The sequence below is a fragment of the Panthera pardus genome, unplaced genomic scaffold, assembly GCF_024362965.1.
Source record: "Panthera pardus isolate Hobbes unplaced genomic scaffold, ASM2436296v1 HiC_scaffold_13, whole genome shotgun sequence".
Lineage (NCBI taxonomy): Eukaryota > Metazoa > Chordata > Mammalia > Carnivora > Felidae > Panthera > Panthera pardus.
In genome coordinates, this window is record NW_026526688.1 from 53,570,101 (window position 1) to 53,592,185 (window position 22,085).

The window sequence follows — 22,085 nt, forward strand, 5'->3', positions numbered from 1 at the left end:
TGGAGCAAAACTAACCACATTTGAGACCCACTATCTATGGGCCAATCGTCTGCTCATGTTGCAGACCTTTGTTCCTCTTGCTAGAATTTGAGCTCCACAAACCAGAAATTTTGTCTGCTTTATTCACTGCAATATGCACACTACCAAGAACAGTAGTGATATTATATATGACCTATCAAAAGTATTTGATAATTGTTAAATATATAATGCCTTCTTAATCTTTGGATATTGAATTCCTAAGTTGTGTTTAGATCTTGATTAGAAACTCAATATTTTTGGTGAATTACAAAATAATTTCATACTAGTTTTTTTAACTTCCCTTTTACTAATATAATCTTACATATATCTTACATGCTACTTTCTAAATTAAATGCATTCCATTACCTCTTAAATTTCATACATTTTAAACAATTTAGAGCCAATATAAAATCTGGGAGATCACAGAATTATATTTGATTATAACCTTTACACTATAGTAGAGAGGTAAATATTTATCTGCACGTCAACTTGTTGCAAGAAACGGTACATAAATGAAAAATGGGTGGAACTGTAAACTAACCAGATTCTTGTTGGTCTTTTAATACTCTGTACCAAATAATGCATTAGCATCTTGACAAAGTTGTGTTCTTTTTCCTGAAAATCTCACATCCAAACTCTGGACTGTGATCAGCTAAGTAATCTACAGCTATTCTGTTAAATGTATTGACAGTGGTTAGACTTCAGTAGAAGACTTTTCATTTTATTTTCTATGTCAGTCTTGGCGACAATCTATGCTATGAATATAAATTTAACTCTCCCTGATCCTCCCTGGCTAATTCTACTGGCTCATTTTGATCATCTATTTTTTTTTTCTGATTCTTCACCGCTATATTTCTTAATTCAAGTAATGTATTGCTAACTAATACCCTATTTTCAAGAGTAAGGAAGAGAAAAAAGTGTGTGCAGTATCTTATAGAAGAGCAAAGAATGAATGGACTCTGATATGTCATGCACTTTCAAGATGGCAAGATTGTCCTCGTAACCTTAGTGATGCATTTGATGGGACTCAACTCTAAATGACTGTGGCTTTTTCTAGACACCGGTTTAGCTATGACTAGTCTGGGAGCTGTATTTAACTAGGTTTGGTACTACATATACATGCAGTCTTTATTCTGACCCACAGTGATGATTCTGTCTCTAATCTCTCTATGTATTATTGGCTGTTTTAATTTAATTTGGAACTGTTTTCCCAAATCCATCTTCTAGATCTCCAGGTTTGCACGTGTTGTGTTGTCTTTTTACAGAGTTGCTATTCACAGTGGGTCTTTTTTCTTTTTTTTTTTCTTTTTTTTTTAAATTTTTTTTTAACGTTTTTATTCATTTTTGAGACAGAGAGAGACAGAGCATGAATGGGGGAGGGTCAGAGAGAGGGAGACACAGAATCTGAAACAGGCTCCGGGCTCTGAGCTGTCAGCACAGGGGCCCGATGCGGGGCTCGAACTCACGGACCGCGAGATCGTGACCTGAGCCGAAGTCGGCGCTCAATCGACTGAGCCACCCAGGCGCCCCAGTGGGTCTTTTTTCTATTCCTTTCAGTGCTATATTCCCTAATTTTTCTTGTCTCTTTTGTATTTTTGAAATTTTTATCACACCCTTCAGGTCTTGTTGTAGAAAACCTATATTATCTTAGATTTGCTTCATATCACAGACAAGCATCTTGCCAAATGTTCTCATTTTTCAAAACATAGTTCCTTATCATTCTAGATGTGAATAAGATTCATAATTTCTGGGGATTGTAACTGCTTACGCTTTTGCTTTAGAATTCCATAAGGAAGGGGGCGCCTAGGTGGGCTCCATCTGTTAAGCCTCTGACTCTTGATTTCTGCTCAGGTCATGATCTCACAGTTCATGAGTTCAAGCCCCACATGGGGCTCTGGACTGATAGTGCCGAACCTGCTTGGGATTCTCTCTCTCCCTTTCTCTCTCCCCCTCCCTTGCTCCTTTTCGCTCTCCCTCTGTCTCTCAAAATAAATAAATCAACTAAAAAAATCCATAAGGAAGGGGGCCGAGGGGAAAGCCAGGACATCAGGCAGCTGTGATCTTGTCACTCTTGGTACTTTCTCATCAACCATCCTGAGTCCATCTCCTTACTCCTTTCAGGAGGATGCCAGTCTATTAGCAAGGAAACCGCAAAAGGTTTCTGCATCTGGTGACTTATTTATATTCAGCTCTTTACAGCTAGTGCCTAAAGGCATGAACCAGCATCTGTTTTTTTCCACACAAAACACCTATTTCTGGCAAAAAGGAAGTATATACGCAGTTTTATTTTTTCTTCAGCTCTGATATTTGGCATGGTTATGCCTTAGCCAACCTGCACTCCACACACCTGCTCTTTCAAATAAGAACATGATGGTTTGATCCTATGAGATATACCTTGTTTTGGACGATTGTAGTTTTTGTTATGTTTAAAAAAATGTGTTGACTCATAGCATTCTCCTTTGATTAGGTAAAAAATTAACCATGATCAGGTTATGATCTCACAGCTGGTGTTCGAGCCCCACATCGGACTCTGTGCTGACAGCGGGGAGCCTGGAGCCTGCTTCCGATTCTGTGTCTCCCTCTCTCTGCTCCTCTCCCACTGGTGCTCTGTGTCTCTCTTTCAAAAATAAATAAACATTTTTTAAAAATTTACTATGTTTACCTTGACTTTCTATATAGATCATTGTTTGTTTCAATTTTTTTTTTCCTTTTACCTCTTCAGTTACCTTAGAGTTAAAAACAAAACAGAAACAAAAACAAAAACTCACTTTTCTGGCCTCTCCGCCCTCTCAGCGAGTGCAGCTCTGGGTGCACTCTGCTCAAGGCTCCTGGCTCCTGGCTCCTGCCAAGCCCATGCCACCCTCTTGTCTCTCCGTCTGCGATCACGATCATCTCCTGGGACCTCATCAGCCGTAATGAGATGTTCTCCGACTTCTACAAGATCCGGGAGATCGCGGAGGGCTGTGTCTAGAGGTGGAGGGGAAGATGCTCAGTAGGACAGAAGGTAACATGAATGACTTGCTCATTCGTGGAAATGGCTCCGCTGAAGGCTGAAAGGTTGGTAGTCACCGGTGCTGATACTGTCGTGAACCATCACTTTCAGGAAACCAGTTTCACGTAAGAAGCCTACAAGAAGCACATAAAATATTACATGAAATCAATCAAAGGCAGACTTGAAGAACAGAGGCCAGAGGAAAACCTTTTATGGCAGGGGCTATGGAACAAATTAAGCGTATCCTTGCAAATTTCAAAAAAAAAAAATGACCTTTTTTTTTTCTTTTTTTTTTTTAACTGGTGAAAACATGAATCCAGATAGCACGATTGTTCTTCTGGACTATGGTGAGGATGTGTGACCCCATATATGATTTTCTTTAAGGATGGTTTAGAAATGGAAAAATGTTCATGAATTTGACCATTAATTTGGATGTATAGCCTGTTGTCATAACTGGCTGCTGCTCCTCACACAACACCAGGGCTTAGACAAATGGGACTGATGCCATCTTGAGCTCTTCAGTGACTTTGACCTTGATTTATTTAGAGCAGAGGCATTGTTTCTAAGAAAAGAAAAACATGCCATGTAGGTTGTCTAAAAATAAAATGCATTTCAACTCATTTGAGAGAATGCCTCTTAGTTTAATACATATTTAAAGCCATCCTGTGTAGTGTCTTGGGGAAGCTAGAGCATGGTTGTAGGCAACTGCTAGAAAGCATAGGATGGCCTGCAGGTAACTTTTATAGTGGAAATCATTTCTGGGACTGGAATATAAAAAACAAAGTCTTAATACTGAGTTCAAGTAAAGGGAAAGGCCATGCTCATAACTGTGCCAACGTTTGATGTGGGTTCCTTACGCATTTCATCGCCTACAAGCAGGAGTAGTTAATTCTGGAAGAGCTCACCAAAAGAATAAAAAGGGATTAACACAGTTGGAAACAGTGAAACAAATCTTACACCTAGGTGACTGCAAACATCAACGTTTACTTTCCTCCTGAATCTGTATTGCTCGGTGAGCATGACATTTCTGTCTTCCGTGAGGTGACAGCTTCCACAGTATGGAGCAAATAAGCTAACGTTGCTCCCTTCGGTGTCTGGTGTCTAAACTGCAGGAATCAAAAAGCTGACGGCTGTGACGTCTCCAGATCGTTAAGAATCATCATGTCTGTGTGGTCTTACATGTGATTTGTTTCAGCATGACATTGTCAGGGAAGTTGAACGTCTTAGCTGTCAGCAGTGGGCTTTCATGGTCCATGTGCTCAGGGAGATAAGCCAGGTAGACACCGTATAACCTTCTCATCTATCTATCTATCTATCTATCTATCATTTATCTTTCCTCTTTTTTAATTTTTTAAAATTTATTTTATTTATTTTTTAGAGAGAGAGTGTGAGTGGGATAGATGGGCAGAGAGAGACAGAGAGAAAGACAGAGAGAGAGAGAGAATCCTAAGCAGTCTCCAGGCTCAGCACAGAGCCTGATGTGGAGTTTGATCTCACAACCCTGGGATCATGACCTGAGCCAGAATCAAGAGTTGGACGCTTCACCAACCGAGCTACCCAGACGTAAAATAATTTACCCCAAAATAAAATAATTTTTAATAAGAAATTTGGCTTTACTAAGTGATGTTTTACCAGAGTTGGCAATACATTTTTAGTTTTACAAAGAAAACAATATTTAGCTATTAAAATAAAAAATTTGACACCCCATCAAAATGAGAGCCAATAAGCTAAATAAATGAAATTGACAAAAAAATGTAGACTGTTTTATAGAAATTGAAGAATTGAAGAATTACAGATATACTGTTTGACACAAAACATATCGCAACATAGACACAAGTAGAAAAATTATTAAATGGCCTAATAATTTGAAAACTTGATGTCAAAAATAGAGTGAAATAGAGCCTTTTAATTTGTTAACTTTTAATACTTGGCAAAAAAAATGTTAAGCTCTGTAGGAGGAAAAATTTAATTTATTGAAATCATATGCCATTTCAATAAACAATTCACATGATTGAGTTGCTTGTAAAAATAATGGATATATATACCTAACAATTACAGATGAGCTCTTGATCCAGACTCTAGCACCTGAGCCTCTGTCACCAAATACGCACACACACACGCTCCTCTCTTCTCTCTGCCTCTCTTCTCTTTTCATTTTCAACTTACGGTGTCCCTATCTTGGATTATTTTACTGGTCTCTAGTCTTCAATTTATCCTCTTCCTTCCTCTGTTTTCGTAACAACAGCCATAACAGACCCGCTAAAATCCAAGCCATCTTTGTTACAATACTGCTTATTACCAAGATGTCATTTCACTGAGAATCACCACTAACTAGGCAAACTCACCGAGGTGTGCTGCAAAGTCTGGTTCCCTATTTATTAAATAAATATCCCTATTTATTCCCCACACCTCATATCCTGTTACTCTCACCTTTTTTCACTGTGTGGCCACTCACACACCTGATGTGCTCCTGCCTGAAGCCCTTGGTACCTTGGGATTTTTGCTTGTGAGATAATTATCCATATCTATATTTATATAGATATATCTATATCTATATTTACAATGGAATCCTCTTAACTCTCTGTACTCCGCCATGTAACTTTTCTTCAGAACACTATCACCATCTGATGTATTACGTATTTGGTATTAGTTTTGCTTAGTTTCCGTCTTCCTCACCCGACTGTAAACTCCAGGAGGGGACAGAATTTGACCTTTTGTTTGGTGTTATTCCCATACCCGGAATAATGCCTGGGACATGTTTAGGGCTCAGTAAGTATTTGCAAAATCAGTGAATTAACATTCGTTGCTGATAGACATAAAAATTCACCCTGAAAGATGTCCATGTGCTAATCCCCAAACCTGTGCCTGTGCTACTTTACATGACAAAAGGATTTTGCAGATATGATTAAGTTAAGGGTCTTGAGATAGGAAGATTATCCTGCATTAGCCAGGATATTCAGTGTAATCACCAAGGTCTTCGTAGAAGGAAAGCAGGGGGTTCAGAATCAGAGAAGAGACGTGACCACAGAATATGGGGTCAGAGTAAGAGAGAGATTGGAAGAACTTCATTACTGGTTTTGAAGATGCAGGGATGGGTCAAAAAGGCTGGGAGTGCTAATGATTCCTAGAAGCTGGAAAAGACAAAGGAACAGACTCCCCTAGAGTTCCAGAGGGAGCAGCGCTCTTGATTTCAGCCCCGGGGCAAACCCATTTCAGACTTCAGTAAAAAAAAAAAAAAACAACGAAAAACAAAAGTGTGTTGTTTTAAGCTACTACTTTTGCAAAATTTGTTATGCAGCAGTAGAAAACTATTATAAGTACATTGCATTAATATGATCTTTACTATTGAAAGCCAGGGACTATGGATTTTCTTGCAACGTATAACATTTAAGGTTGTTAATTTTCTATAAATTTACATGTACATGAAATCCAAAGAGTTTCTATGTTCTCAGAGATCCATAAATGTTTTATAAGAACTGTTCATTGTACATATAATAGTATCTAAATGAGTTATCTTTCTACTTAGAAGCTGTCTGGTTTAGGAGAACACAGGTAATTTATAAAAAGGTTAACAATTCAAGGCAGAATTTTTGATTAGGAGAGAACTTTTATGTCTTTATTTGAAAATGGAACAACTCATTTAAACAGAGTAATGTATGATCCATGAGTAAGCAGTGAAATAGCTCTGTGTCTTAGTTTCCTCATCTGAAAAATGGGAATAAAAGTTATACTTACCTTGAATAACTTTTGGAGGCCAAAAAGTCTCTGTAAGCAAAGTGTCTAGAATATTGATTTATCATAAATACCTAACAAATCCTAGTGTTTGCTATGACTGTTTTTTTTTTTTTTGTTTCCTAAAACAGGTGTATTTTTATTTTTTTTATTTTTTATTTTTTTATTTTATTTTTTTCAATATATGAAATTTATTGTTAAATTGGTTTCCATACAACACACAGTGCTCATCCCAAAAGGTGCCCTCCTCAATACCCATCACCCACCCTCCCCTCCCTCCCACCCCCCATCAACCCTCAGTTTGTTCTCAGTTTTTAACAGTCTCTTATGCTTTGGCTCTCTCCCACTCTAACCTCTTTTTTTTTTTTTTCTTTCCTTCCCCTCCCCCATGGGTTTCTGTTAAGTTTCTCAGGATCCACATAAGAGTGAAACCATATGGTCTCTGTCTTTCTCTGTATGGCTTATTTCACTTAGCATCACACTTTCCAGTTCCATCCACGTTGCTACAAAAGGCCTTATTTCATTCTTTCTCATTGCCACATAGTACTCCATTGTGTATATAAACCGCAATTTCTTTATCCATTCATCAGTAGATGGACATTTAGGCTCTTTCCATAATTTGGCTATTGTTGAGAGTGCTGCTATAAACATTGGGGTACAAGTGCCCCTATGCATCAGTACTCCTGTATCCCTTGGGTAAATTCCTAGCAGTGCTATTGCTGGGTCATAGGGTAGGTCTACATTTAATTTTCTGAGGAACCTCCACACTGCTTTCCAGAGCGGCTGCACCAATTTGCATTCCCACCAACAGTGCAAGAGGGTTCCCGTTTCTCCACATCCTCTCCAGCATCTAGTCTCCTGATTTGTTCATTTTGGCTACTCTGACTGGCGTGAGGTGATATCTGAGTGTGGTTTTGATTTGTATTTCCCTGATAAGGAGCGACATTGAACATCTTTTCATGTGCCTGTTGGCCATCAGGATGTCTTCTTTAGAGAAGTGTCTATTCATGTTTTCTGCCCATTTCTTCACAGGGTTATTTGTTTTTTGGGTGTGGAGTTTGGTGATCTCTTTATAGATTTTGGATACTAGCCCTTTGTCCGATATGTCATTTGCAAATATCTTTTCCCATTCCATTGGTTGCCTTTTAGTTTTGTTGGTTGTTTCCTTTGCTGTGCAGAAGCTTTTTATCTTCATAAGGTCCCAGTAATTCACTTTTGCTTTTAATTCCCTTGCCTTTGGGGATGTGTCGAGTAAGAGATTGCTACGGCTGAGGTCAGAGGGGTCTTTTCCTGCTTTCTCCTCTAAGGTTTTGATGGTTTCCTGTCTCACATTCAGGTCCTTATCCATTTTGAGTTTATTTTTGTGAATGGTGTGAGAAAGTGGTCTAGTTTTAACCTTCTGCATGTTGCTGTCCAGTTCTCCCAGCACCATTTGTTAAAGAGACTGTCTTTTTTCCATTGGATGTTCTTTTCTGCTTTGTCAAAGATGAGTTGGCTATACGTTTCTGGGTCTAGTTCTGGGGTTTCTATTCTATTCCATTGGTCTATGTGTCTGTTTTTGTGCCAATACCATGCTGTCTTGATGATGACAGCTTTGTAGTAGAGGCTAAAGTCTGGGATTGTGATGCCTCCTGCTTTGGTCTTCTTCTTCAAAATTACTTTGGCTATTTGGGGCCTTTTGTGGTTCCATATGAATTTTAGGATTGCTTGTTCTAGTTTCGAGAAGAATGCTGGTGCAATTTTGATTGGGATTGCATTGAATGTGTAGATAGCTTTGGGTAGTATTGACATTTTGACAATATTTATTCTTCCAATCCATGAGCACGGAATGTTTTTCCATTTTTTTATATCTTCTTCAATTACCTTCATAAGCTTTCTATAGTTTTCAGCATACAGATCTTTTACATCTTTGGTTAGATTTATTCCTAGGTATTTTATGGTTCTTGGTGCAATTGTGAATGGGATCAGTTTATTTATTTGTCTTTCTGTTGCTTCATTGTTAGTGTATAAGAATGCAACTGATTTCTGTACATTGATTTTGTATCCTGCAACTTTGCTGAATTCATGTATCAGTTCTAGCAGACTTTTGGTGGAGTCTATCAGATTTTCCATGTATAATATCATGTCATCTGCAAAAAGCGAAAGCTTGACTTCATCTTTGCCAATTTTGATGACTTTGATTTCCTTCTGTTGTCTGATTGCTGATGCTAGAACTTCCAGCACTATGTTAAACAACAGCGGTGAGAGTGGGCATCCCTGTCGTGTTCCTGATCTCAGGGAAAAAGCTCTCAGTTTTTCCCCATTGAGGATGATGTTAGCTGTGGGCTTTTCATAAATGGCTTTTATGATCTTTAAGTATGTTCCCTCTATCCCGACTTTCTCAAGCGTTTTTATTAAGAAAGGGTGCTGGATTTTGTCAAAGGCCTTTTCTGCATCGATTGACAGGATCATATGGTTCTTCTCTTTTTTTTTTCATTAATGTGATGTATCACGTTGATTGATTTGTGAATGTTGAACCAGCCCTGCATCCCAGGAATGAATCCCACTTGATCATGGTGAATAATTCTTTTTATATGCCGTTGAATTCGATTTGCTAGTATCTTATTGAGGATTTTTGCATCCATATTCATCAGGGATATTGGCCTGTAGTTCTCTTTTTTTACTGGGTCTCTGTCTGGTTTAGGAATCAAAGTAATACTGGCTTCATAGAATGAGTCTGGAAGTTTTCCTTCCCTTTCTATTTCTTGGAATAGCTTGAGAAGGATAGGTATTATCTCTGCTTTAAACATCTGGTAGAACTCCCCTGGGAAGCCATCTGGACCTGGACTCTTATTTGTTGGGAGATTTTTGATAACCAATTCAATTTCTTTGGTGGTTATGGGTCTGTTCAAGCTTTCTGTCTCCTCCTGATTGTGTTTTGGAAGTGTGTGGGTGTTTAGGAATTTGTCCATTTTTTTCCAGGTTGTCCAATTTGTTGGCATATAATTTTTCATAGTATTCCCTGATAATTGTTTGTATCTCTGAGGGATTGGTTGTAATAATTCCATTTTCATTCATGATTTTTTATCTATTTGGGTCATCTCCCTTTTCTTTTTGAGAAGCCTGGCTAGAGGTTTGTCAATTTTGTTAATTTTTTCAAAAAACCAACTCTTGGTTTCGTTGATCTGCTCTACAGTTTTTTTAGATTCTATATTGTTTATTTCTGTTCTGATCTTTATTATTTCTCTTCTTCTGCTGGGTTTAGGCTGCCTTTACTGTTCTGCTTCTATTTCCTTTAGGTGTGCTGTTAGATTTTGTATTTGGGATTTTTCTTGTTTCTTGAGAGAGGCCTGGATTGCAGTGTATTTTCCTCTCAGGACTGCCTTCGCTGCGTCCCAAAGCGTTTGGATTGTTGTATTTTCATTTTTGTTTGTTTCCATATATTTTTTAATTTCTTCTCTAATTGCCTGGTTGGCCCACTCATTCTTTAGCAGGGTGTTCTTTAACCTCCATGCTTTTGGATGTTTTCCAGACTTTTTCCTGTGGTTGATTTCAAGCTTCATAGCATTGTGGTCTGAAAGTATGCATGGTATAATTTCAATTCTTGTAAACTTATGAAGGGCTGTTTTGTGACCCAGTATATGATCTACCTTGGAGAATGTTCCATGTGCACTCGAGAAGAAAGTATATTCTGTTGCTTTGGGATGCAGAGTTCTAAACATATCTGTCAAGTCCATCTGATCCAGTGTATCATTCAGGGCCTTTGTTTCTTTATTGACCGTGTGTCTAGATGTTCTATCCATTTCTGTAAGTGGAGTGTTAAAGTCCCCTGCAATGACCACATTCTTATCAATAAGGTTGCTTATGTTTGTGAGTAATTGTTTTATATATTTGGGGGCTCCGGTATTCAGCGCATAGACATTTATAATTGTTAGCTCTTCCTGATGGATAGACCCTGTGATTATTATATAATGCCCTTCTTCATCTCTTGTTACAGCCTTTAATTTAAAGTCTAGTTTGTCTGATATAAGTATGGCTACTCCAGCTTTCTTATGGCTTCCAGTAGCATGATAAATAGTTCTCCATCCCCTCACTCTCAATCTAAAGGTGTCCTCAGATCTCAAATGAGTCTCAAATGAGTCTATTTGCTGTAGACAGCAAATAGATGGGTCTTGTTTTTTTATCCATTCTGATACCCTATGTCTTTTGGCTGGCGAATTTAATCCATTTACATTCAGTGTTATTATAGAAAGATACGGGTTTAGAGTCATTGTGATGTCTGTATGTTTTATGCTTGTAGCGATGTCTCTGGTACTTTGTCTCACAGGATCCCCCTTAGGATCTCTTGTAGGGCTGGTTTAGTGGTGACGAATTCCTTCAGTTTTTGTTTGTTTGGGAAGACCTTGATCTCTCCTTCTATTCTAAATGACAGACTTGCTGGATAAAGGATTCTCGGCTGCATGTTTTTTCTGTTTAGCACACTGAAGATATCGTGCCAATCCTTTCTGGCCTGCCAAGTTTCAAAAGAGAGATCAGTCACGAGTCTTATAGGTCTCCCTTTATATGTGAGGGCACGTTTATCCCTTGCTGCTTTCAGAATTTTCTCTTTATCCTTGTATTTTGCCAGTTTCACTATGATATGTTGTGTAGAAGATCGATTCAAGTTACGTCTGAAGGGAGTTCTCTGTGCCTCTTGGATTTCAATGCCTTTTTCCTTCCCCAGTTCAGGGAAGTTCTCAGCTATTATTTCTTCAAGTACCCGTTCAGCACCTTTCCCTCTCTCTTCCTCCTCTGGGATGCCAATTATGCGTATATTATTTCTTTTTAGTGTATCACTTCTCTAATTTTCCCCTCATACTCCCGGATTTTTTTATCTCTCTTTCTCTCAGCTTCCTCTTTTTCCATAACTTTATCTTCTAGTTCACCTATTCTCTCCTCTGCCTCTTCAATCCAAGGCGTCGTCGTTTCCATTTTGTTTTGCATTTCGTTTAAAGCGCTTTTCAGCTCCTCGTGACTGTTCCTTAGTCCCTTGATCTCTGTAGCAAGAGATTCTCTGCTGTCCTCTATACTGTTTTCAAGCCCAGCGATTAATTTTATGACTATTATTCTAAACTCACTTTCTGTTATATTATTTAAATCCTTTTTGATTGGTTCATTAGCTGTTGTTATATCCTAGAGATTCTTCTGAGGGGACTTCTTCCGTTTGGTCATTTTGGATAGTCCCTGGAGTGGTGAGGACCTGCAGGGCACTTCCCCTGTGCTGTGGTGTATAACTGGAGTTGGTGGGCGGGGCCGTAGTCAGTCCTGATGTCTGCCCCCAGCCCACCGCTGGGGCCACAGTCAGACTGGTGTGTGCCTTCTCTTCCCCTCTCCTAGGGGAGGGATTCACTGTGGGGTGGCGTGGCCCGTCTGGGCTACTTGCACACTGCCAGGCTTGTGGTGCTGGGGATCTGGTGTATTAGCTGGGGTGGGTAGGCAAGGTGCACGGGGGCAGGAGGGGCAGGCTTAGCTCACTTCTCCTTAGGTGATCCACTTCAGGAGGGGCCCTGTGGCAGCGGGAGGGAGTCAGATCTGCTGCCGGAGGTTTGGCTCCGCAGAAGCACAGAGTTGGGTGTTTGCGCGGAGTGAGCAAGTTCCCTGGTAGGAACTGGTTCCCTTTGGGATTTTGGCTGGGGATGGGCGAGGGAGATGGCGCTGGCGAGCGCCTTTGTTCCCCGCCAAATAGCTCTGTCGTCCCGGGGCTCAGCAACTCTCCCTCCCTTTGTCCTCCAGCCTTCCCGCTTTCCGAGCAGAGCTGTTAATTTATGACCTCCCAGACACTAAGTCGCGCTTGCTGTCGGAACACACTCCGTCCGGCCCCTCCGCTTTTGCCAGCCAGACTCGGGGGCTCTGCTTGGCCAGCGGGCTGGCCCTCTGCCCCGGCTCCCTCCCGCCAGTCCGTGGAGCGCGCACCGCCTCGCCGCCCTTCCTACCCTCTTCCGTGGGCCTCTCGTCTGTGCTTGGCTCCGGAGACTCCGTTCTGCTAATCCTCTGGCGGTTTTCTGGGTTATTTAGGCAGGTGTAGGTGGAATCTAAGTGATCAGCAGGACGTGCGGTGAGCCCAGCGTCCTCCTACACCGCCATCTTCCCTCTCCCAACAGGTGTATTTTTCTGCTATGACTTTTTTTAATATGAAAGCCATTTTCTGTTTAATATTAGTATAATAACATATATTATCTGAGTCTAAAATCAAACTCAATTAGAATGTTTATATTTTATTTTTCATTGGCTGCATTTGTTTCTTTGTGAACTTAATTTACAGAGGCATAAATTTGTAAGTTATAAATATTTTTTATTACTCATTAGTGAAGACCACAGATAAGTTTTTTTTTAAAGTGTTTTACAATGGTTTATATTTATTTGGGGTAAAATTCCACACATACAATAATTCCCAACTTTGGTATCAATAGAAAATTAGTATTTCTCTAAATACTTTATAGTGCTTACACAATCAATGAAACTAAGCACTAATAGATATTTTAAAAAAACTATATCTCAAATTTAATATTTAGTGTGTTATACAGATTGTCCCTGACTTACCATGAGTCAACTTACAATTGTTTGACTCTTCAATTGTGCAAAAGCAATACCCATTCAATAGATATTTTACTTTTTTCTATTCTTTGAGAGAGCGCGTGCAAGTTAGGGGCAGAGAAAGGAGAGAGAGAGAGAATCCCATGAGGGTCAGAGAGAGAGAGAGAGAACAATGTGACTCACCTGACGGCGGGGTGGGGGGTGGGGGGGAGGAAGCGCTCATGCTTACCCGAAGCAGGGCTCGAGCTCACCGAATGTGGGACTCGAACTCATAAACTGTGAGATTGTGACCTTAGCCGAAGTCAGATGCTGAATGAATGAGCCACTCAGGCGCCTAAGAAACTTTGCTTTGAATTTTGACCTTTTCCTGGGCTAGGAATATGTGATATGACATTTTCTTGTGTTGCCAGCTTGTGGTAGTAAGCTGCAACTCCTTCTCAGCCATGCGATTTCAAGGGTAAACAACTGATAACACTTAGAACCATTCTGCATCCGTATAACCATTCTGTTTTTCACTTTCAATGCAGTCTTCACTAAATATTCCACGCTTTATTATTAAATAGGCTCTGTGGTAGATGATTTTGTCCAACTACAGTCTAATCTAAGTGTTCTGAGAACATTTAAGGTAGCCTAGGCTAAGCTATGGTGCTCTATAGGTTAGGTGTATTAATTACATTTCAACTTAGGATATTTTTAACTGACGATGAGTTTATTATTATGCAACCCCACGAGGAAGATCCGTGTTTAGTTAAACCTTCCAGAAATCTAACAAATGAATTCTCTTGAATGACTTAACACCCTTTAAAATTACATACATTATAACATAAAAGAAATGAAATAGGTCAGTTTATTTAAAAGATTAATTCTGTGGATATCCAACTGGTTCCCATTTCCAGCTGGAAAACCAAAACCAAAGCAAAAGCAAACCAAATCACATTACACTTTCATTATTCTTTTTCCTTCCTCCCTTCCTCCCTCCCTTTCTTCCCTCTAACCTTCCTTCTTTCCTTCCTTCCCTCTCTCCCTCCCTTCCTTAATTCCTTTCTTCCTTCCTTCTTCACACAAAATATAATATAATTTTGACTTAGTACATTTTTACGATGAAAGATACTACTGATTTAACAAAGAAATGATGACTGTGTTTTCTGACTCCAAAAGCTGGTACTTTAGAGAAGGTGTAAAATAACATTCTTCTGGAAAGACATAGAAAGGGAAGATGGGGCAAGTGCTACTAGAACCCATTACTACTCCCAGGACTAAGGGAAATTGCTAGAATGAAGCAGAAGCAGAAAGCACAGGGAGCGATAGTCACCTTCCCCGATGACCTACCATCTGGAGCGCCCCCTGTTGGCAGGAAACCATCTGGCAAAGAAGAAGTGTTTGCAGACAACTTATACAGGCGACACAAAGAATAAAATAAAAGTGTAATTTTGGAACTTGAGTCAATGGTTTAATAACCATGTCATGGTTTTTTTATCATTTCAACCCAATAAAGTGCTTGAAAATGTGAAAACCCACAATAAATTCTCAGTACTCTTTTACACATTTTTCACATTTAACACTTTGATATGCATTCAGTTGTATGAATAGAGAAATCTGTCATAAAGCCAAACAAAATATAACATCTCAGATATTTTATTAGAAATCTAGTCAGAGATGAGAAGAAGCAGTGAGTTAGTTGATAAACTCCTTCAAATGTCCTACGGAAAGGTGAGGTAATTTAAAATAATCCATAGAAGTGTTCAGAAGTTTAGGATGTGTAGGGGCGCCTGGGTAACTCAGTCGGTTAAATGTCCGACTTTGGCTCAGGTCATGATCTCATAGTTTGTGGGTTCAAGCCCCGTGTCAGGCTCTGTGCTGACAGCTCAGAGCCTGGAGCCTAAGTCAGATTCTTTGTCTCCCTCTCTCTCTGTCCCTCCCCTGTTCATGCTCTGTCTCTATCTCTCAAAAATAAATTTAAAAAACGTTAAAGAAACTTAAAACAAAACAAAATGGTTAGGATTTGCAATAAATAGCTTGTTGAGGTGTCCATGAAAACTGTAATTTCAGTGTCTGTTACCCTCTAAAGGACTCGCCCTTCTCCCAAGCTTTCTAGTTACATATTCTGAGACTCTCACCCTAAATCAGACATTGCCAAAAGCTGGCAGATCAACTAAAATGTTTTGAACAAGAATGTTGAGGGATCTGCCAATTAAATCCCTGTTATTTAGATAAAAATAAATAAAATGTGCTAATTAGAAATAATAATAATTAAAAAAACCCAAGAACCACTAATCACCAAAAACTCACACACAAATTCTCTAGTTAAAGAAAAAGAAAGCAACACTTCAGAGTGCAAATTACAGCACATGAGATGCAGGTGTTTAGCTAGGCAGAACTTGAACTTTAAAAGGATGCCTTGTCATTTTGTGTGGATGGTAGAGGGCTAATCCTTTTACAGCTGTCACAAAGGACATTAGCCATCTGAGCTGGACTCTAATTGAGGCAGAAAACAATCTGTATGCAGATTTTCAGATAGATAGTTTTGGATGTATTTTAAGTTTCTGCATGAATACCTTTGATGAAAGGATTCCAAAGAACTGCTGTGATTATCAGCTTCCGTACCAATTAAGAGGTAATCCAAGGAGGAAGAGCCGTGATCTAAAGCAATAAACAATTAAAGTCAAGAGTTCACAAATTCAGTTCCAGAAGCCATTGTCAGGCCCAAACAGCTTGCATCTTATATCATGTCATTTGAAACTCACGTTGACCTCGCTATACTTGAATTTCATGCCATGTCTGAAAATACAGTGCAAAGTGGGAAAATCTCAAAAATAATTCTTAAAAATTGTGAATAAATACATCTTGTGGACACTCAAAATAGTCTTCTACCTGCTAAATGATAACAGGTTGCTAAATAATCTTGAACATAGTCATTTCCCTTTCTTTCCTTCTTTTTAAGATTTTATTTTTAAGTAATTTCTATGCCCAATGTGAGGCTTGAATTCAGAACCCTGAGATCAAGAGTCACATGCTCTATGGACTGAGCCAGTCAAGCACCCCTCCTTTTCCTTTTAGATAGATCGGGGAACAAAGAGAAATGTCTGATTACTGAGGCTTTGTTTTTTACTCCTAGATAGACAGAAACTGCTGCAACAGGTAAGCATTTATAGCTGGAAGTCTCTAGAGTGTTACTAAGCTTTAGGAGCACCTGGGCAGCACAGTCTGTTAAGTGTCAAACTTCGGCTCAGGGCACGATCTCACAGTTCATGAGTTCGAGCTCCGTGCTGGGCTCTGTGCTGACAGCTACAACCCTGCTTCAGATTCTGTCTCCTCCTTTCTCTCTCTGCTCCTCTGCCCAGCCCCCCTCAAAACTAAATAAATATTTAAAAATAAATAAATAAAATGTTAACCTTTACAGTCTCTGGACACCAAATACCTGAAAGCAGAAGTAGGACCGACACTGGGCATGAAAGTCTGTGGGGTATTATATCCAAATGGATGAAATTTAGTAGCTGAATAGGTTTAAACAATACTCTCAGCTACTCGGCTGACCGTAACAGGAAGCTGTAAAGTAACAGTCCATTCGCTGTACTGAAACATTCCTTAGCCATACGTTCACTACAGAGGGGATACTCAATAAATGATCATTAGTAGTGTATCTTTTAACGATATTCACAGAGTGCCTGGGTGGCTTAGTCAGTTAAGCAACTGACTTCAGCTCAGGTCATGATCTCGTGGTTTGTGAGTTTGATCCCCGTGTCAGGCTCCGTGCTGACAGCTCAGAGCCTGGAGCCTGCTTTGGATTCTGTGTCTCCCTCTCTCTCTGCCCCTCCCCTGCCCATGTTCTGCCTCTTTCTGTCTCAAAAATAAATAAAACATTAAAAAAATTAAGGATATTCACAACACAGTGAAACAAAATTGTGATGTAAGTACTTTCTGGTGAGTTAGTTAGAAGTTTTGGGAAAGATGGTCTTCCTTGTGATAGTACAATTAATTTTCATATTAATACAAAATCAGTTATTATATATGAAGCTCTTGTAATTGATCTAAAGAGTAAAAAGCTTAAACATTACGTGTGTTAGAGGAGAGTGTGAAGAAAGGAGAAATATAATTACCCAACAAGAAAGATAGATCAGTCTTCCATATTCGGCATTGCTGATTTGCAACACATTTGTTTACAGATATGGAAAAACAAATGCAAGCAATTTTTATTTGTTAAAGAACTTTCATTTAAAAGTCAACTAAGGGGGCGCCTGGGTGGCTCAGTCGGTTAAGCGGCCGACTTCGGCTCAGGTCATGATCTCACGGCGTCGGGCTCTGTGCTGACAGCTCAGAGCCTGGATCCTGTTTCAGATTCTGTGTCTCCCTTTCTCTGACCCTCCCCCGTTCATGCTCTGTCTCTCTCTGTCTCAAAAATAAATAAACGTTAAAAAAAATTAATAAAAATAAAAGTCAACTAAGTATTTTACTCAAGCAAGTCTACTTTTGGTGGAGGATTGATATTGTGATAAAAATGAAATCTGGTGCCAGATTTCCTGAACTAGTTACCTAAGATGTGTATGCTGTAGTGTTTTCATCCACTTAACAGGTTTTTATGAGAGGTAAGATTCACACTCAGGACAGCAGTTAGCATCAATAACTGTTTGCTGTCGTCATTACTACTGATACTACTGCGACAACCATTATATGGAAAGTGCTGAGAAAGCTGTGCACAAAGACAAGGTATTATAAATGGACTGATTCTACAGTCCTAACTCATTTTCATATACCCACTTCACTCCCATTTTTCAAAATATGGATTTGGAGGGATTTATCTGTGGGCACATTCTCCAAGTTGGGGACTATATGCCACAATAAATAAAATATCTCTTTAGAGGTTTAGAACAAATATTTCTGAACATTAAGTAAAAAGCAGAAGTAAAATTCTATTAACAAGATGAAAGAGATTATTAAATGCAATATGTGCAGATGTTGTGGAAGCAACAGTCAATGTGGCTGCAGAGAACTTCGTCCTGAAGGGAAGGTTGTGCCTAAGTGGAAGGAGAGAATACTCATTAAATAGCAATGGAGATTGGGTGGAGGAAGCTTCTGAGTGACAGCAATGACTTAAAGTTCTTAGCTGTACATCACGGGGCTAGATGATGATGTGTTTTAGGACCTAATATGAGTATGTTTTCTTTATCCCGACCAAAATAGGTAAGAACCTAATGTTTCTAACAGGAAGTGCCATACAGTAAAGCCTTTAATGAAGTTCTGTTAGGCAGAACCATGTAATGTCTACTGCAGAGTGTTTAAAATGGAGAGAAGTGAATGAACCAATAATGTCGTTAGTAGAATAATCAACGTATGTGACAAAGCTAAGTTCTTGGGTGTTTTCCAAAAACATTGTGTATGGACAGATCCAAAAGTATGAATCAGTAAAGGCTTATGGTGAATGCATTCTGGCCTTTAAATTTTGAACCTGTACACTTGATATATGCAATAGATCTTTGCTTTCTTCATAGAATATATGGGCCATAAATTCTTCTGAGTTCTTTAAGTAATTGTAATTGTTAACAGGACAATATATAGTTCATATCAAGTTTTGAGATTTTATGGAGCTGATACTACTGGTTTATTTCTCCATTTAGCTTTATTTGGTTTATGCTTATATATTTCTCCTAAAAAATTAAAAATGCTAAAGTATATTTACATAAAGTAGAATATTTGCTTGTTGACATGTGTAACAAACTGATGATGACTTTCATGTTGATTTCCTCCACAGACAAGCATAAGTCTTTCTTCAAGTAGACATCAAGGAAAATAAAATTATTTTCACCTTTGTATAGTAACTGTGTACCATATCTCCCTCTAGACTAAGACTAAACAGAGTTCTGTCACACATATATATATCTATATATCTATATCTATATCTATATCTATCTATATCTATATCAGCTATATCTATATCTAATATATATCTATATCTATATCTATATCTATATCTATATCTATATCTATATCCATCTATATCTATATCTATCTCCATGCTTTCTTCATTCCTCATCAACACAGAATATGATTTATTTATTCCAGATCAGCAGTAGGGATTTATTTTTTCCTATCCTGATGAAACAGTCCATGGTTTCAGAAGTGAGGTATTTGACACATCTAACTCAAGGAAAATACCATGCCGTACTACTTCTTAACTCTTTCTTGGATTCATGGTTCACAAAATATAGTAGTGAGATGCTTGATATGGAAAACAATTTGTCTGTATAATATTAAACATTTCAGATATCATATTTTGGGAAAGATACCTTTAATATGTCATTAGCATATATATTATTAGCTTTATTTTCCCTCATTTTTTCTTTTCAGTTTTTTTCAATAGCAAATTTATATTAATAAGTTCTAGGAATGATTCATGATCACAGTCTAATATATATAAATGCAATAGAAAGTACAAAGTATCCACCGTCATTTATTAAATGATTATAAAATTACATAATTTTTTAAATAAAAAGGGAACTACTCAAATATATATTTAAATTTTTTTCTAAAGTTTATTTTGAGAGACAGAGACAGAATGCGAGCAGGGGAGGGGTAGAGAGAGTGGAGACACAGAATCCGAAGCAGGCTCCAGGCTCTGAGCTGTCAGCACAGAGCTCAACTCCGGGATCAAACTCAGAAACTGCGAGATCATGACCTGAGCCAAAGTCAGATGCTTAACTGACTGAGCCACCCAGGCGCCCCTCAAATATATACTTAGAATAATACATTTTTAGCAAACAGATGTGAAAAGGAACTTAATAATGACATCCTATCCAAACCCTCTTATTCATCTATTTAACTGTGTAACATATTCATGGTAGAGATAATCATTACAATATTTGGAAACAAACCACACACTTTTAAGCAACCCCATGGTTGAAATACATATCACAAAAGGGCATCAGAAAAGAATTTGAACTGAGTGAAATTGAATAAAAAAGCCCAAACCAACATATAAGGTTTATGGATGTACCTAAATCAGGGCTAGCAGAAAACAGATTATGTCAATAACTTACATTAAAAACAAAGCAAAAGAAGAACAAGCTGAGCATAAACCAAGCTGAAGAAAGGAGATAATAAAGACGAAAGGATAATAAAATAGAAGACAGAAAAAATAGACAAAAATAAATGAAATTAGAAGTGGGTAATTTAAAAAGATTAACAAAAGTGACAAACTTTAGCCAGATGATCAGAATAAAAGACAAGAGGGGCACCTGGGTGGCTCAGTCGGTTAAGCATCCAACTTCAGCTCAGGTCATGATCTCACGGTTCATGGGTTCAAGCCCCGTGTTGGGCTCTGTGCTGATAGCTCAGAGCCTGGAGCCTGCTTCAGATTCTGTGTCTCCTCTCTCTCTGCCCCTCCCATGTTCATGCTCTGTCTCTCTCTCTCTCTCAATAATAAATAAACGTTAAAAAATTTTAAAAAAAAGAATAAAAGACAGAGATGGATGTAGACTCATTGGGACAGATTTGAGGATAAATTCATTATTTCTCACATAAATGCTTGATTACTTTTCCAAAAATATGCCCAGCTAATTCTAGGGGGCATAGATGTGTCTTTTCTACAATTTTTGTTTGGACTACTGACTCACCATGTGCATGGAAAAAAAGAACTTAAACCATCTGACAATTAACTCAAAATGAGATTAAAGACATAAATGTAAGGAAAAAAATCTACTTTAACTTCTAAGAGAAAAAACAGAGGAGAATGTCTTTGTTACCTTTATTTTTTGGCAAATAGTTTTAGATGAAGACAGAGGCATGACTCATAGAAGGAAAAAATTAGGGCTCATCAAGATGAAAACCTATATGCTTTAAGAGAAATCATTAAAGAGAAAAGACCTATGGACTGGGAGGCAACATTTGCTCATCACACATCTGTAAAAGGCTGTATTCAAAATATATGAAGAATTCTTAAGAATTGTTAATACGAAGATGAAAATCCAACAAAAAAAGCCAGAAAAAAACATTTTTACAGACAATGTACTAAAGAAAATATATGTATAGCTCACAGGAAATTGGAAAGGTTCTCAGCATTGCCATCCATTAGGGAAATGCAAATGAAAACCACAAAGAAATACCACTAAATCCACTAGAAATGCTATAATAAAAAAGGAAATATTCAGTGTGGGTAAAGATGTCGAGAAACTGAAACTACCACACATTACTTGTGGGAATGTCATGTGTTACAGACCCGTAGGGAAGTTAGTGAGATAGTTTTCTTAAAAGTTACTCATAGGGGCGCCTGGGTGGCTTGGTCGGTTAAGCGTCCGACTTCGGCTCAGGTCACGATCTCCCGGTAAGTTCGAGCCCCGCGTCGGGCTCTGTGCCGACAGCTCAGAGCCTGGAGCCTGTTTCGGATTCTGTGTCTCCCTCTCTCTGTGACCCTCCCCCGTTCATGCTCTGTCTCTCTCTGTCTCAAAAATAAACGTTAAAAAAAAAAATTAAAAAAAAAAGTTACACATAAACTTACCATATGAACTAAGGAAAATAAAAACATGTCCACACAAAGACATGTACTTGAAATTCTTGGGAGAAATATACACAGTAGCTAAAATCTAGAAGCCATGTATTGTTTATGAACCAGTGAATGGATAACCAAAATATGGTACATCCATACAATGGAATACTATTTGCCAGTAAAAAAATGAAGTGCTAATACATTTTACAATATAAACCTCAAAAACTTTATTTTAAATGGAAGAAACCAGAAACAAATGGCTACACATAAAGGGGTTCCATAATATGAAGTGACAAGCAAAGGTAATTTTAGAAT

At 38.4% G+C, this 22,085-nt stretch overlaps 1 pseudogene; it reads left to right on the plus strand.

Annotated features, from left to right (window-relative positions):
• The first annotated feature begins 2,923 nt into the window (after positions 1-2,923).
• Positions 2,924-3,424, plus strand: LOC109262154 (translationally-controlled tumor protein-like; annotated as a pseudogene).
• The last annotated feature ends 18,661 nt before the right edge of the window (positions 3,425-22,085 follow it).